The 18,399-nt window shown below is 36.2% G+C and overlaps 1 protein-coding gene across 2 annotated transcripts in view; it reads right to left on the reverse strand.

Annotated features, from left to right (window-relative positions):
- DPP10 (dipeptidyl peptidase like 10) overlaps positions 1-18,399 on the reverse strand; it is a 555,621-nt gene that overhangs the window by 114,499 nt on the left and 422,723 nt on the right. The gene's annotated exons all lie outside the window — the stretch shown is intronic.

An 18,399-nucleotide genomic window follows, 5' to 3' on the forward strand; every position in this document is an offset into this window, starting at 1 on the left:
AACTGTTTTTAAATTTTGATTCATCCTCTCACACAATTTTTTCTCCTAATTTCTTTATGGAAAGATTTTCCATCACACATTAATTTGGATCCCTTGGTAAAAAACACAAGTAGAGGAAAACTTGAGGAATGTTTGTAACCTTGACACTTATAATCCTCCTAATTTTATTTCATAGAAGCTGGATGAGAAATGTTAAAGTTTTGACGAGAGATGGGAGAGGAGGAGGAGGAATAACTGACGGTCAACTCCCAGAAACATGATTAATTTAAGAAACCAGTCTAAAACCCCAAAACATTGACCACTTTGATAAGCTTCTGAATTTCAGCAGGAAAAATAAAACAGGTGAAATGATTATAAAACATCTCTTGAAAATTGCTTCTCCTCTGAATCACCCCTCGAGAAGTTTTTATTTCTCCATGGAATATAGTGAGACACCAGAGAGGCAAATCTAATTTACACATCTAAAACTGTGGGTTAGGATCCTTTCCACATCTCTACTGAAATGTCTTGCTCTTGTCCTGTTCATGTCCATTGATGAGTGTTATTTGTTTCCTTGCACATTTTTAGGGACAAAAAGGGACAGATTTTTGTTTTGTCTTTTTTGAAGTTCAGCCTTATAATCTACAAAACACTTTCATGAAAATCCTTGAATCCCATGAAACTGAGTCTGGAGAACTTCACTAAAAGAAGGAAAGACTCAGCTTACAGACTTCTGAGAAGAGGAAAGACACAAGACAGGACAGATGAACCTCCACCTTTTTCTTCAGAGCAGTCCTTCAGCAAGGACCTCACCTGCCCAGGTTACAAAGTAGGATTCAGTATACTTAGAAGCAGTAAGCCTTCACCAAGGCCAATTTATCTGAACTGTTTATGCATATTTAACAAAACCATGGGTGAAGTTTAGTCCATTAAGTTTTGTAATCATTTAGATTTTACACACCTTAGTTATTTAATTTTGTTCAGTTACAAATGATATAATTGTAAAGTAAATCATCATCAAAACTTATTTATGCTAAAGATCACTGTTAATCAAAATGAAAAGTAACACCTAGACATCTTGATTAATCATATTTATTTATTCCATTTTGTCAACACCTGCTTTTGGGAGTCAGGACATCCCTCAAGGAACCTGATGACTCACACTAACACAAGCTTTTCATTATAAAACATTATCGTGTTTTAAAGTTCTTACATATTGAGCACTATATGCTGTTTCTGTTGCATAGTTAATAGAATTGCATGTACTACCATTTTTTCATTTCCAGTTCTCACAAAATATCTCTAAAATTTTATCTCAGACGACCTGCACTTATTACTGGTTGATAAGCCAAGGGTTTTCAAATTAAGATTTCATTTAAGATTCTTTGTTCTGTAATAAGATTCCAGTACCCTGGAAATGAAAGCAACAACTGCCCTGTGAACAAACTTCTGATGAAAAACATTTAATAGAAATTTTGCCCTACAACTACCCATGTTATTCTAGAATACAAGCTCTTCCATGCCAACCCTTACAATAACTCACTGTTATATGACACAAGTCTACAATGGCTGGGAAATGTGAATTCCCAAATCCTCTAGATGGCAACACTTGCAGCTTCTGCTCTCGCCAGGACTTCCATGCATCAGAAGACCATTGATGGTGTTGCTTGGCTGAATTTAGGAATCCAACAGCTCTCCAAAATTTACTATCAGACTGGGAGAAGATAGATTATAAACAGTGCCATTGCCATTTAAAATAAATTACTTTCACCTCACATAGTAATTTATAACCTTCAAGCTGGCTCCAAAATGTTTTCATAGCAAATTGGAGTATTACAGACATATTCAAACCTGCTGTATTAGGAGGTTTGTTATTTGAGCTTCCCCTCAAGAAAATTTAGTCTCAGAATGATCCCCATTAACTAAGTAGAAATAATGGTTTTGAAGTTTTTATTTCAGTCTTGTATGTTGTATGTGAAAAGCTTGATCCATCACCACTGAATCAAGTCAATGAAGACAGTGGATCTAGGAGGCAGCTCTTAATCATATTATTTCTTAAGAGCTTAGAATCTAAGAAGTCAAACACTGATACAATCCCAGATTTCAAGGACATCATCACAGTGTGGAACCGGATGAGGTACTGAGAAGTATAATCTTGGCTCAAGTCAGGGATATTTATATCATATTTTAGCCTGAAAGCTAGAGTCCACTATCCACAGCAGATTATGCAGGCACTAATTTTAAAAAGAAATATCAGATGAATAGCAATTTTTAATGCCAAGAAAAGAAAATCTGACTAGATGATCATTAAAGAAATACAGACAACTGACAACTAGCTCACTGAAATGCAGAACTGATTCTCTTTGTGTCATCTTCCAGATCATTTCGCAGTACACACTAGTTTCGTCCAACCGAGCGCTTTGAAACAAGTTACAAACTTTAAGAGGTTAGTACATTGATTATGTGGTGAAATACATAATGGGCAGGAACTTTCCCCAGTCCTGTAGCCTACACTCAGTCTACCCTCTTCAAAGGTACTCCGTAAGCAAGAGTTGAGCAATATGGAATAGTGTTTCATGTTATAATGCACCCACCACACCTGCAGATATTATGTATAAGAATGGATACTATGTCCATGAGTTAGTTCAGGAGCTAAGTGTAAAAAGGTTTCCTGCATTGCTGTATCGGGGTTGATGGTCATAATTGGGAAGAGTGGTGAAAGAAACAAAAGCTTTGCCAACCTGAAATCTTTACCAAGTACAAGCTGTATTAGCACATAACCAGCTGAAACACACTGCACCCATCCTTTTATACAGACATTTCTTCTTTTAGCCTCCATTTATTTGTGCACATATGTGCATTCAAAGTCTTCAACTTCATAGCTAATAGCTCATCTGATAAAGCCTCCTGTATGGCATTTGAAATGCTGCCAGTTACATTAAGTATCAAACAAACCTGCAATGTTACTGCAAAACAAAAACAAAACAAGAAGATCTGAGAATAACAGCCCCTGAAGTGAATGCAGTAATGCTGCTAGTTTAAATGTAACAGGGAGGAGAAAACCCCATATGCGGTCTCTGCCATTCTGTTATATCTGCTGTCTGCTGTACGATTCAGAGTAAACACATGCTGTCACAGTCATACTGCTGTTGCATGTTCAGATTAAATGCAGGTCATGTGTCATCAGTCAATTTGCCTTATATATATCATGGCATAGACAGACATAAATGGGCTAGATGGAAAAAAAAAAAAAATCACTAAAAAAATCACTAAAAAAATGTGTAAAATTTATTTTCCAGTACTGAAAATGTTTATCATAAATATTTGAGGTTTCAGCAAGAAGTACACTGTCAAATCACTTTTTTTTCCTCAACAGGTCTGCCTTGCTTGCATATAACTGTACTTTAGAATTTATTCTGAAGTCTTAGCTCGAAAGAGAAAAAAAAAAAAAAAGAAAAAAAAAAAGTTATATTTAAATTGCAAGCTAATCAGAAGCAGTTCCAGTTCAGCATTTTAAGTAATGAAACTTGAAAGTCACTCCAGTATTTTCTAGAGTGGCTGAACGCAGCAGTTGCCCTGGACAGAGGGAGACAGTATTCCTCTCAGAAGTTCAGCCACCGTGTTCACTTGGAGTTTAGAGACTGACGGAGTGCTTTGAACGGAGGAAGGACCAGTTCTTATAATTGCAGTGTGCTCCTGATTTTTTAATTACTGTTCTTTTATAAAACCTAGGAACAATGTGTTTTACTAAGCATGTACCAAAAGCAGAGCTACAAATTACAAAAAAATAAAATTCAGTAAAAGAAAAACACTTACTAACATTAAAACACTTACTAACATTAAGCGACACTAAATCTATGAAAACTTTTTTTTGGTTCTTATTCCCTGTCCTACAAAAGAGGATTTCAGGTGTTGTTTACAAAAGCTTCAGGCTCCCAAATTAAAATAATACTTGTAAAGTAGACTGAATGACTGAGAGAAGAAATTTGACCTGCAAACTGAGGATTTCTGCACTTCCTCTGGGCAACACTGCTGATATGAGTAATAGGAAAGTTTCTCCATACTAATTCGATCTCTGCAAAGCCCAGAAGCTGCAGGTGATCTGCTACCGACTATTCTTGCTTTCCATTGGATTTGCAAGTGTGATACAACTCCCTAGAGTGTCTCAGAACTGCAACTGGCTGACCAGCAACAAAATCACAGCAGTTAGGGGGAAAAAAGTCCAGACATCTGAAAAGTCTAAAAATGGAAAACACTACAGAAAAAAACTATTATTATTAGCATATAAATTTAAAAATTCCATTTTGGTAAAAAGACAAAGGTCTCTTCAACGCCCTGCCTAACATCATCAAATCCTTGAATCACCCTTGCTTTGGTGCTGAAGGAATCTTCTTGTTATTCTTATTGAAGCCTGAATCAGAATCCTTAAAAATCAGCCATCATAAAGGCTCTTTTACTGTCCTGAGCAGCAACCAGCCAACAACCACTCCCCTCTCAAATGCAAACACATCAGGTCAAGGCTGAAAACAGAAATAGGCTGTACTCGTGTGTGACCGTGAAAGCTGGATAACAATCTCAGCTGAAATTCTATCCAGCACGATCTCCTTGGTAAAACGAATCAGAGAGGCCCTGATACTCGAGGTGGTTGGTGGGGGTTTTTCTCCTCCACAAATTCTAGGCATACATTAGACCAGCCTTCATATTCAAAGCTTTAAGTTAAATGATCACCATGTTGAAATGTATGGCATTTTGCTTGAGTAAGATCAAGATTTCAATAGGTAGCGACCTATTGAAGGTTATAGGCTAGCTAAGCCTAGATAAAGGAAAGCTCTCACCTCTTCCATTTTCTGACTTGCAGACAATACTGACATTGATGGAGATTACAAGGCTGAGAGCTTGCTTATTCTTACCATATATAAATTCTACAAGTTTTCTTTCCCAATCAAACTATCTCTATTTCTTTTTTAGAGCATAATGCAAAATATGCCTTTTCAAATTCAGCTTCCTCAGCAGTTCAATTAAGGAAGGATGCAGGAAAACAGAACATTTATGTCTTTTTTGGACAATACAATTTTGTTTGTTTCTCATACATACTATATAAATGCATTTCACTTTTTTCTTTTTAACCAACACATCAATTAAGTCTCCTTCAGATCAACCTTTGTTATCCCAAGGTATCTTCCTCTTAAAATTACAGCTTAAAGCAATCCTTATAATATGCCTAAACTTCAAGATATCTGAATATGAATTCTTGCCCATACAACCCTATCACCCCCACACAAAACATACATAATTTTTGTCAAAGCTGGCAGCTCTGTTTCAGTTCTGGGTTTGTGTCCACCTCAATCACTATTTATCTCCATACAGTGAGGTTACAACATAAATAGAAGTAGCAGAAGTCAAACACAGACAATTTTCCACTTCTATTCTTTTCTCTGTCTCCCTACCTTTCTATCTACCTCCTCTTTAGTTTTCCTGCAGTTCAAGAGCAGTATCTGTCTTTGCACTTAACCCTCATTTTACTCAGCAGCTATTCCTGGCTATGAGCATCATCCCTTTTGGCTTCAGGCTGCACTCCCAGGGCTTGCAGGAACCCCGACAAAGATGGTATATCACAGAGATGCAAGATCCAAGCAACAGCTGCTCTCTGCACAGTTTTGACAGTCTGGAGTAAGGATTGCAATCTTCAGAAGAGAGGCAGGTGTCCAAGTTACACCTAAGACAGACATATGAACTCCCCTTTTTGTACTCAACCCACTGCTTGGCAAGATCTTTCCTCTGTGTGAGACAAAGCTTTCACCTCCCAAAGAATTCAGAATCAAGTTGTGAAATTATGGGCACAGTCACAGAGATAGAAGTGTCAAAAAAGGTGCTGCAACCAAGTAAGTGCTGACATAATTGTTATTATTTTAAAGGGATCAAAAGTACTGAAGTGTTTTCCAGGTAGTCATCAAATCAAGGAGGATTCTGGATATCATCCATTAAGGGCAGAATCTATATAAGGGATTTATGCTGCAGCTTCCTACTTCTTCCATCCTAAAACACTATCACACTCACACATCTCAACATGGCTGTGACGTAGAAGAAACAAAGAATTGGATGGAAATGCATGAATTTTAAAAAGGCAAATAGTTAACTGTGCTGTCATTGTTATATGTCCATCAAAAGTTCTTATAAATAGTTAAAGTGCGTCTTTCTCTCAATGAGTTGTCACAGGTTACAAAAGCATGTTGTTCACAGATCAAAATTTGAGAGACCACTCATAAAAATGGAGTTGTAACATATTCTTTGTAAAAGAACGTCCTTTCTATGGACAGTATTTGTCAGGTATGCCCTTGCAAACTGTTGTCCAAGATAGCAGAGGGAAAAAATCCATACCACTAGTATTCACAGGTTCTGAGAAAATATCAGACAAAGTGCAAAGCATTAGTTTCCATCCTTTCCCACTGCGGTAGCTCTCTGAGGAGAGATGATGTCAGTAATGGCTATGGGTCAGCAGCACTTGTGGATCTTATCAGGGTTTTTCCACTCCTGGAGGGGAATGTAGGCAATACATCAACTTGAACACCCGCCCTACCATGTAAACAGCTGATCCAGGCAGTAGGAGCTTCTCTGAAGAAACTACACTTTCATCCCTGAACAAAACTGAGCTTTCCCTGTAGCTGTGTATGACGACAGACTAGAACATCCTTTTCATTGGGGCCATAAGGAAAAGTGAATTATCCCACAGAGCTCTTAAGGGGATCTTAGACATGTGGGGAAGACGGGTTCTGCCCTCAGAAACCAGGCAGGGAAATGCCATGCAGCAGGAGCAAGCGGTGCTTAGCATGTGGCAAAACAACGTGGGTGGAAGGTGTTTTGTCTGCTTCGTGCTTACAGATACCTAGCAATGCAGAGATCATCTCTGATAGCAGTGATGCTACTGCCAGTTTAGAATGTGTATCCTATATACTAGGAGACTATTAGCTATTTTAGAACAGCTGTGTGTGGGTTGAAGAAACTAGTCACAACAGAAAAAAAACCAACATTTCAAGGCTTTTTTTTTTTTTTAAAGTTTACTTAACATTTGACAAACAAAATGATTGTCATAGTAACATGAGTATTCTGTTGAACAAATATCTGTGTGAGTACCACAGACATAAGGGTGTAATTAGCTTATACTGGTTTACATTGCTTTAAAACAAACCAATACATTTTATTGCATATTCTTTTTCTCCTAATTTTGGTGTTTTATCAAACACTTTTTAGCACTATTTCTTTATTACGAAGTCCCATCTCTGCAGTACGTGTTTCCCTGGAGTTGGGGGCAGGGGGAAGAGAAACAAAGGACTTGAGACAATATTTGCTGTGCTCATATGAACTGACAGCATCCTTATGTGGTGCGTGAACATGAAAAAGTGGAGCCCTCCTTAACCAACCAGTCTTAGCTTAGTAGTCAAAGAAAACATGAAAGCCACCAAATGCCCATTTTGAATATTCCTTCAATCCACATTTTCATTCAGTATCTAACAGCACAACAGAGCAAGGCTGAAGAGCTGCAACAGTTTCTCATTTCAGTTGCACACTCTGACAGCTGACTGTGCTCAGGTCTCCCACCTTCCCACATTACTCCCCTCGATAAGGCCTCTCCACACCTTGAATACGTACTTATGCCTATTACCAGAACAACAAAATTTAAAAAAGCTTGACTGCATGCCTTTATATACGTATTACCTGGCTGGAGCTACCTTAAAACTGAAACGCTTTGGAGTTTGAATGTCTTAGCAAGAAATCAATGTTTACATTTTTTTCAATTTTCAGTTAAGGAAAACAAAATCTAAAAACTGCAGGTTTCAAAACTGTCACAGCTCTAATGGCCCCTCTTTCCACTTCTGTGCAGCTTAATAATTCCAATTTTCACCACCACTAATTCTCCTCTGCTTGTCGGCATTACAGCTCATTTTGTGGCAAGCACAAAGAGGACTACAGGATTATTTCTAAATATACAATTTGGATGAATAAAAGAGACATAGAATAAAAGCACCACCTCCTCACTCTTGAAAACAGAAAAGCATTTTGTGACGCTTGAAAATTCTTATTACTTTGCCAGCAATGGTAAAATGGAAAAAAAGGTGAAAAACAGCTAAAAAGCTACCAAATAAACCTTGGTCATCTGAAAGCTCCTACCTATTCCATAGACAAAAGATGGCTCAAATGTACCTTGGAACTAAACTCTGACTCTTCTGATGTTTACTTCTAATAAACAGTTTTCTTGCAGAGCTACATGGAAGTGCACTCTGAAAATGAACATGTGAGCATGGAGAACAGGCGTGTTCAAAAGCAAAGTACTCTCTGTATGAAAGTCTGATAATGCTCTGAATTTAGAGAAAGAAGGGAAATGGAGATACTTTCTTGGCACATCTGTAAATTGGAAAATGAGAGTGACAGTTTCAGAAAGCTCTGCAGCCAGCAGAGATAGCATGATTTCAGTTGTAATTAAAGCAAACAAAAGTCTTTCTGGCATGGTAGATAATCTAAAACCAAGTGGTAGCTCAGAAATACAGTTTCTTGATTGGGTAAGTACTGGAGAATTTCAACACTTTTGTCCTCAATAGGCTGTCCAGATTTTTGAACACAAGTTATGCAGACATTTGCATGGGTTTCTTTATTAAAATGTTACATAAATGCATATGAAAATACATATCTTTACCACATCTGCTGTCCAGAATTTGGATGTTTCTAAAGATTCTGTAATTTACTTACAGGAAAACAATTAACCCAAACACTGAACAATTTACTGAAATGTTTATCTGCCCTCACAACTGTTTTCTGTTCAAATTAGCATCACAATTTTTTTTCAAATGTCACTACAATAGTAATTTAGATCAGTCCAACAGAGGTAGCTTTTACCTATCCATTTCTTAGTTAAAGAACAGTACAATAAAAAATGTTCGTGCTTCACTTCAATTACCTGACTTTGGTTATGTAAGCATGATTTTAGTTGTTCAGTCAGACCCATTTGGTTTATGCAGTACAACTGAGAAGAGTTTAAGACTCCTTTCTATGTGAATTTCAGTCTTGAAGGGGTTGATAAGAAATGGGTACAATTCTCAGAATATCTTTTTTTTTTTTTTTTTTTACTAAAAGGTAAGATATTAAGAACCTAACAAATATATTATTTAAGTCAAAACTGAAAGAGGACAACTGTGATAGGATGCAAGGGTGACGTCATATGTGGGAGGCTCTGTAAGTGAGAAATATTATGCAAACATGGGTTTATTACAAATGCTTCCATATATTCCTGTTCAGGAACAATTAGAAGCTTTAAATTTCATGTACATTTGGGAATCCTACGTTTTCTTTCATAACCACAATCTTCAATCAACAACTAATTAACAACTAACAACTAATTATGTTACAATTTTCAAGTAAAGAGGAAGATGTTTTCAATCCACATGCTCAGCTTGACTACCTCAATCTACAGATCACAAATCAAATTTCAGAGGATACTGTCATTGGTTGATATTCCAAATCAGACTTAGATTTAAGGTTTTAGTTTCTTTGGTTTTTTATTCAGAGAAAAGGAAAAGCAAAATTAATCATATTAAACCCAACTTACATTTTATTTACAGGTTCCTTTTAAAAATGCTCACGTTCTCCTTAAACGTACATTTAAACTGCTAGGACAAGATTTTTAAGTCAAAGATTGTAATATAAGAGAACTTCATACTCTTTTGTCTTGGCTTTTAAATTGCAACTCTTGTCATTTCTTTTTACATTTTGCATTATTTTCTGACTGAATAAGCATTAGCAGTGTGTGCCTGCATGACTGTGCTCTCTGACAGCTTTATACATTCAGTATAGTCGTGGTTAAGATCTCTGTGGATCTAATTATTGTGTTTGATATGTAGGGTATACAATACAGTGCCTACTATTGCAAAAAGTGTAATGCTGAATCATTTAATTGTTCTTTCTGTTTTCATCCCCTATTTGTTTCTGCACCCCTGTCCCTGCTCTTTTGATCCCAATAATAAAGCACTTTGTAAAACTGGACATCGGGATCCAGTGATGGAAGCTGCAATATTTCCACTTTTCAGATTATCTTTTCCCCCCTTCTTCCTTCCTGTCAAAATGGCTGGATTCTGAAAGGGGAGATTATTATGTGCAGGGACACGATAAATTATTCCTCAGTCAGGAATAGAATAAGAGCCTACATAAAACATTTTCTTTAAGTATGCATCAGTCTACTAACTCACATAAGGAAGGGAAGGGAAAAAACCCACTCCTGATGTAACCAATAAGCACGTTTCAAATATATACATTTGTTAGAGGTGAAAGAGATAAATCAAGTTGTCAACTACAGGAAGGGTCTTGGTAGCTTCTCCTGCTTTGTAGTAAAACAACAGCAATAAGCCCCAAAAATATGCTTAGTTTCTCATTTATTCACTCCATGATTCAGTCTGAACTGACCCTTTGGAGTAGTGGGGCAAGCCGTTCAAGAGCAGATAAAGTCTTCCATCCTCACACCTTATTCAAAACCCAGTTTTGAGTTTTGAAAGTGTTTTATTTTAGCTCTGTACACTATGAGTGATGTTGAACTTCAGGAAAACCTGAAATAAATCCAGTCACTGGTGCTACCTACAGGAACTTCTGTGGTTGTAACTACCTAATAATATTTCTCTTTCAGTATAAAGGAGTTCTCAGGAAGCGTGATTGCAAAATCATAAAGATCTTAAGCTGCAAACTTCAGTATGTCATATAATCTTCAATCAAATGCAAATTCCTGTTTTATGTAATATATTAACTGACTTAACTTTTTAAAAGAATGATAAGTAAGAGACATGCAATTTAGTCTTATAGAAACAATTTAGGGAGCATGTTCCACAGTTACGCAAAGGATCCTAACTCTTTATGTTCTGTTCTCATTAAATTCTTCCAACCTTTACATATGTTTATTGATCCTCCACACTTTCAGAGACAAGAGAACATTCAAAAGTAACAAGATCTTTTTACTCCATCTGTAATATGGAACCGAGCGATGTGTTTTCCTCTTTATGTAAGCAGCTATAATAAACATATAATGAGTAATAATTGAGGGATGAGGTAAAATAAAAGTCAAAATGTACAAAAATTCTGCAGCTGATTTCCTGATTTCTAGTCTACTACATGGGCCGAAAGAGCCCCAAAAGGGCTTCATAGTCAGTCATCTGTTCCAGCTATAGTCTTCTTTACCTAATCCTGCCTTCACTTATGCTAGTCTAGATCTCTAGATATCCTAATTTTTGCCAGAGTACTATGCATAGTAGCTGTTTTAACTTAATAGTGGCTTCACTTGAACCAAATACCGCAGAGCAGCTCTAGGAAAACCCACTGCCAATTAGTTCAGTACAATAGTTTTTACTGCATTCACTGAATCAGTAAGAGCTGGGAAGTATAATGAGTGGAAGACTAAGCTGAAGACAAGCAGAGGAGAAATGAAGAGCGTATTTTAGGACTTCCTTGAAAGATTCTGCCTTTCTGACACTTCTCTAAACAATATAGATCATTTTTATGTGCTATGCCCATGAGAATAGGAAGAGTCACAAATAAATACAGACCTTCAGTACTGAGAAAGTACTTTATATCGTAAGCTTGTCATTCATAATGATGTAGTCAACACTGTTTGATTACTTATACATATTACTTCATTTTAAGGTTTTATTATGTCTTCCAACAATTTCCATCAAAATTGTAATAGAATTCCCTCTTGTGCCAAGTTATTTTTATTTATTGATTTTTTAAGTAAAATCAATACAAAATATTGTCCTCTAGAATATTATATTTGCTACTCCAAAGCAAGCAAAAGACAAAACATACTGTGCATCAGTATATTAGGAAGCTCTTACATTGTTAAAATTACTGTGCCACTACAAGTTTTAGTTGCCATATATGGAACTAGAGATACCACATTTAAGCAATAAGCAGGAAATGAAAAGAGAAAAAAAGAATACCCTGATCAATCAAAAGACCTACAGCACTTTGCAATAACGCTTAATGGAGCCTGCAATGATACCTAATAATACATGAGAGAGGAGGAGGGGAATTAGGCAAGAGCACAATGCAGTGCAGCCCTCTGCGGAGACAGCCTTCAGGAGAGCCCACCTGTGCAAGATGCACAGTGACCAGAGCATTTTATCTCTGCCTCTTCATAACATGAAATAGTTTGGCCATGACATTGAACCTCTCTACTGCTTCCAGTGCTTAGTCAAGGGTCTCTGCCCAGCATGCCTTTGCACAGCAAGTCATGGCCCATGTTGCAGAAGCACAGCTAATCACATGCCTCAACAGAATAACGGTAACTGTTAGAGAAGCAGAAATTTTCCAGGTCACCCTTAACTTGATCAAAGAGAGCTAAAATCTAGTCGCAATGCAACGCAGTCACAATAACATTCACTGCCTGTCAAGTAAGTTTTCACTGGTCACATCCACACTAAATGTAAGGACCACGACATTCACTATCCTACACTCACCACTACCCTTTCCCAGCAACTGATTTTTTTCACTTTATTCCAAAGCAGAGACTGGGTACAAACTAGCATGAGAAAATAGGATATCAGAGAAACAGAACACTTCTCAGAGAGAACAAAAACAGTATACCAAAACCATGACATAAATACACTTCTGTATATTCTTAAAACACTTTGAAATTCATGACTGGAAGACACTATAGTAAAGGCAATCTTTATAAGTGATTAAATATTTAGAATGAGAGGAGACAACTCCTAATTCTTCTCTTATCTGTAGATGAATATGTCTTCTTACCCGGGATAAGATCTGGATTGCAGTTTTCAGTGTCTTCTTATGGATATGGCATTTCACTGCCTACACTAAAGTTTATTACTGAGTCAGCTTTGATTTCCAACTTTTAAAATCTGTTTAGGTATCTTTGTGCATTTTGAATCTATTGACTGGATTCAACTCACCCTTATATAGTCTCTTTCATCCACTGCCAAAACCTGAGATGGAGGAAGAAATCCTTAGTACAGACTTCACACTAGTATTTGTTACTTTTGTCTTTTTTAAGCTACAGAATCCTTTCTCTTGACTAACATGGTCAAGCTGAAAAGAACTGGAGCATTTTTTTTGCCTGAAATTCCCTGGAAGTGAGAGGTTCTCTTTATGTCAGTGATAACAGTGGGATAGGGCAGGAATTCACTAGACCAGAGCTCCAGAAAATTTATTCCACTACCAGAAAAGTTTGCTCACAAGCATTTCTTTGTTAACTCACTTTGATGGTGAACGGTTCTGTGTGATAAATATTTTACAGTAGATGTTTTAAGGAAAAAAAAAAGACAACAGGAAAGGTAACAGATTATAGATGAATGGTGCAGAGGTGGGCAAGAGTGTTTGTGCAGGACTGGAAATAAATGAATGCAAGCCAGTTGAAAGCAGGAAATCATCAGGGAGAAATATATCAGAGTTTGAAGATCAAAGGGATCAAATGCAATTAGGCATGGAAATCTTCTCATATATCACCCAGCCCACCTACTTTATAGTATAGAATTGTTGTACTTTCATTACAGTTTTTTTTTCGTTATGTTCACTTTGGTTTTGAAAGTATTTAATGATCAACTTCTATTTTTTAAAATTCTACTTTATTTTTCTTTTTTATCAATGGAACTGCACCATAACTACTGAGTGACAAGATTTAAAAAAGACCTCTCCTCTACCAAATGTATCCCACTGCTATCATATGAACCTTCTCCCAGAATCTCATGCACAGACTGATCAAACCTCCCCTTCAAACTGAGTAGGCTGTTGCCTCTGCTCGACTATTGGAAGATTAGCCCAAGATCCCACTGCTCCTGGAGGTTAACATTTTTTAATTATTCTCCTACTTTGTATTTTACATTCATTTATTTGTTCTCATGGCATCACTGTCTTTCAGCATATAAAGCACTTTCTTACCCCACCCTTTTATAAAAATACCCGAGCATTTTTTGCTCCTCTTATGACATAGCACATCAATCTCCCTGGATCTTTTCAGTGTCTTCCCTTACACATCTTGAGCAAAGGTAAACAAAATTGCTCAGAGAATTTAAAAAAAAGTCATGAAGAAACATCCAGTGGAGACTGTCAGGAGAAAGACACACTGACACAACTATCCCTTTCTTTCAGGATCTTGACTACTACTTCTGCACCCTGCTGTGCAAGGCCACATCAACTGACTTGCAGATCTCCATACCATATTGATTTAGTGCAGACATGTGCAAAGGGTTTAGGGTAATCCATCCTTTCCCACCTTTCTTAAGATAACTTTCATGTAATTTTCAAGTAAGTATGGATAAAGAGTGATTTCTCCTTTTTCCATGATTGTTGTTAGAGCAAACCCCCTCTAATATAGTGCTGTAATTTAATATGTTGGTCAAAAACAACGCAAGGGAAATGTTATTCAAGACAACTGTGGTGTTCTTATGTACGCATAAAGCTAGCTAACAAATCATTTTATTCCAAAAATTTACATGGTTGAGGATATCGTTTTCTAACATGTGATGACACTTCCAAAATGAAAGTTTCTCAGTGAATTATATTTTTCCTTTGGCATATTGATATTTATACCTTGTAGGGATAACACAGAAAAAATTATTATGTAAATAAATGAGAAACATGTCAGAAACACCAATCTCTGAGAATCTATTCATGTACAGTTTGTTCTATGTATTTTCCTCAGCTAACAACAAAGTAATTATTTCTGAACTCTTTTAAAACATACGAAGGATTAGTCTGTCATTTTCAAGAGGTTTCCTTTATTTTAGCCTCATCTTGGTGGTAATGTCTAACACCAACTAGGCAAGCTTAATGAATTCTGTTCAGTACGGTATGAACAGGCTTTCTTTGACTAGTATATGCTCTCCACGATCCTCTGCAATTAAAGACATGATATCTAAAGATCTACTTTCACTAAAATCATCCATAGACAACTCTTCCAGAGATGTTAGAGTAATCCCTTTAAACAACCCCTCTGTCCAAAGGGTTTTCTCCACAGTTTGACTGAATAACTACATAAAGTGCTACATATATGTCCAGCCATACTTTCATGAAATACTTTCTGTTTAGAGTAGTGAAGTAGCAAGTACTACAGAGATGAAACTTGATATGCCATTTGTGTAGTAAACTACATCTCCAATTTACTCAATAGCTCTTTAATCAATGTCCTGAAACAATTAGCACTCATTATTCTTGATGCATTGTAAGAGAACACATGACCATATATTACTCTCAATGATCGTAACATTTTATGCTAATTTAATATACTACCATATGTATCATCTCAAGGTTAAAAAAAAAAAAAAAGGTTTCAAACATTTCTGAAAGAGATATAGCTCATGAATTGACTTTCATTTCCATTATTTAAGATAAGTAAATGTACAGATTGATAGATATGCTATCCACTACTGGTAATAATTATCCATTTGGAGTACTTTATCAGATATAAAAGAGTGGAAATGAGGACTAAATTTAGCTGCCAGCATTTGTCATCTACTGTATTCATTTTTTACTCTGCATATTATTTTAACTCATTTCTATACATGGGAACTTTTTGTAGTCTCAGACTTTTTTGATAAACCATCCCAATGACAAGCACTGTACAGGAATTTGAATGAACCAGGCTACCCTTCTAGTTCATGCCATCTAGCTGCATTTGGTATGAACAAAGCCATCTGCCCAGTTCATCAGAGGATATATCCAGCCTTGGCCATATAACACCTCTGAGCCTGAGACACAGCCAGCAAAACAAGCAAAGAAGTTCTGGTATCGGGTATCTTCTCATATTTAATCACTTCCTAAGCATGTTCTAGTCTCACAGTGTAGCCAAATCAAAAGAAATTGCTGAGAGACCACGTGCTCTGAATTCCCATTTTTTGCTGGAACATACCTCACGTTTCCTCAGGTTGTTATGACTGATTTATCTATAAAACTATCAAATATAAGACAAGTAATAAGGAAAGTAGATATTACTAATTGTGAGAAGAGGTAAAATAATAAAGTAGACAGAGTACGGATTAAGTGAGGATTTTTTGAGATCAAGAAATATATTTGAAAAGGGAACCTTCTCTCATAGGGAAAGACAGAAAAAAGTAAAATGAAGGGAGTAAGAGAGTGCATAATTATATCTGGGAGGGGATGGGATTAAGAAACAGAAAGTTAAATTCTCATGAACACTAAACAAGATAGAGGAAGGAGAGGGAAGAAGAGAAAAGCCAGAGAAGTGGAAAAGGATAAAAAGAAGGAGGGGTGAGGTTTCTCAGATAGCTTGGTATTTAAAGGTCCTGATTATGGAAGCATACACAGAAAACACAGCAAGAATTTGGGAATGCTCCCTGGCAGAACATAACAACAAATTACTAGGATAAATGCAAATACCTGGAAGCTTAAGACTATCAACATATATAGTAAAAAGAACAGTTAAAAATACATATCATTGGATATAAGTAATAGGGAAGAGAGTGAGAGAGAAGAGCAATCTGTTCCTCACTGTGACCCTGGCTGATTCTGTGTTTCTCCCCATTCATTTGCTTGTCACATTTACAAGTTCTAAACTCCTATTTCACTGTAAGATTGCAAAAATTACTGGAAACCCTAACATAAGCAAAACCACCCAAATAGATAGCCTTTCCCTGAATATTCAAAACAGTTAATGTTGTTCTTCTATTTGTGGAATACTATACAAATAGAACATAAATTGCAATGGGCTATAACAACTTTAATACCAAGCTTATATTTAGATGTTTTTAGTTTCCTAGCAGTGTTCACTGTATGATGATTTTAATTTCATCTGAGATGCTGAAAAAAGAAATTATGGCACTGCCAAAGCAGATGGCTGCTGTAATGAATACCACAGCTGAGAGTCACAGTGAAATTCCACTGATGAGAAATACTGTTAACATAAAAGTTTCCTTTCTCAACTTGATAGTCTGCCCCTTTGAGGAGGACTGATTTTTATGTCTCAAGGTGTTGCAAACCAAACTTCACATTTAATAGTTATATTTTTATTTTATGTGTGTATATATATTAGCTTGATTGATTCTATGCTTCCTATGTAGAAGTCTTACCAACCATCCACACCAAACGTTCCTAATCTTTTAACAAACTGAATAATTAGGCCTAATAGTACATCATGAAATACCCCAGAAGTTTTTTCCTGAAAGCATCCAACTGAGGTTTTAATATTCAAAATTTTTAAATAAAATAGGAATATATTGCTATAGAGAACAACTTTCCGGTATAATTTAAAATATATTTTAAAAGTATATAAATATATAATATATGCAAATTTAAAAACATTTTTGTAGGACTCTTGAGATACCTCTCGAGTGACTCATGAATGCTTTCATGTCACCTGGGGATCCTGAATGAAAGCTACCATACACAGTATTTCCATGATCAGAGTAACATCTTTATTTCACATCACTTAGACTCCAGAACCTCACGTACAGCATTATGGGATTATACGTGGGTTGAGACTGAGGTCCATGGGGAAAAAAAAAAAAAAAAAATATTACCTCAAGAATAAGAGAAATCTAAGTTCTCAAACTTAGCCTTACTTTGTTCTCAAACAAAAGTCTTATTTAACTTCAAAGATGCAAGATCATTTAAGTTATGATCTTTCACAAGAAAATTAACAAAGAAATAGCCATATGCTCCCTACTAGAATGGTAAGTACCACATGAATTTACTGCTATATTTACACTATTTCAAGTAATTTCTTCAGCCATTATGGTAACCTGAGCCTTCCTGGTACGATGCCAGGTTAAGATACCACAACATTTTTTCACGAAAAGACTCTTCAGTTTTGACTGATATTCACAGACATAATTACATGACAAATATAAACCTCACAAGGAAGTGTAAAGGCCTATATAGTAAATTTAACTATTTACGCAATCCACTACCTGGAAGAAGCCTCCAAAAAAAGGATATATCAGTACCAATAATCTGCCCTTAACTTCAAGGACATTTTGATGAGCTAAAAGCACATTTAACACCATGTCCTTTAAGATCTTCATTATAGCGCTGAACCAAAACTTCCATTACTGTTAGTGTTTCTGACTCAAGAAGACATCTGAGACAAAAATAAAGTAGCACTGGCATCATGTACTAGAAAGACACAAAGTTACTTCTGCCAGCTTGATCTTCTATATTTTACTGAGGAATGAAAATCAAAGGGTTAAAGGAAACTAAAAAAAACAGATGCATCTTTAGAACACATGAGGACTACATGATAGCAGTGAGGACTAGAGTGAGTAGGTCCATTGCAGCTGCAAATTATCTAAATGTATAAACAAATGAACAATCAAGGTATATAGCAGCTCATGTTACTAACTGATACAGCATGAAAACAAGAACAGTTTTTCCACATGCAAACCCTTCCTCAGCTGGTCTAATAATAGGTGTAGTCTC

This window comes from Strix uralensis, chromosome 6 (genome assembly GCF_047716275.1).
Source record: "Strix uralensis isolate ZFMK-TIS-50842 chromosome 6, bStrUra1, whole genome shotgun sequence".
Classification (NCBI taxonomy): domain Eukaryota; kingdom Metazoa; phylum Chordata; class Aves; order Strigiformes; family Strigidae; genus Strix; species Strix uralensis.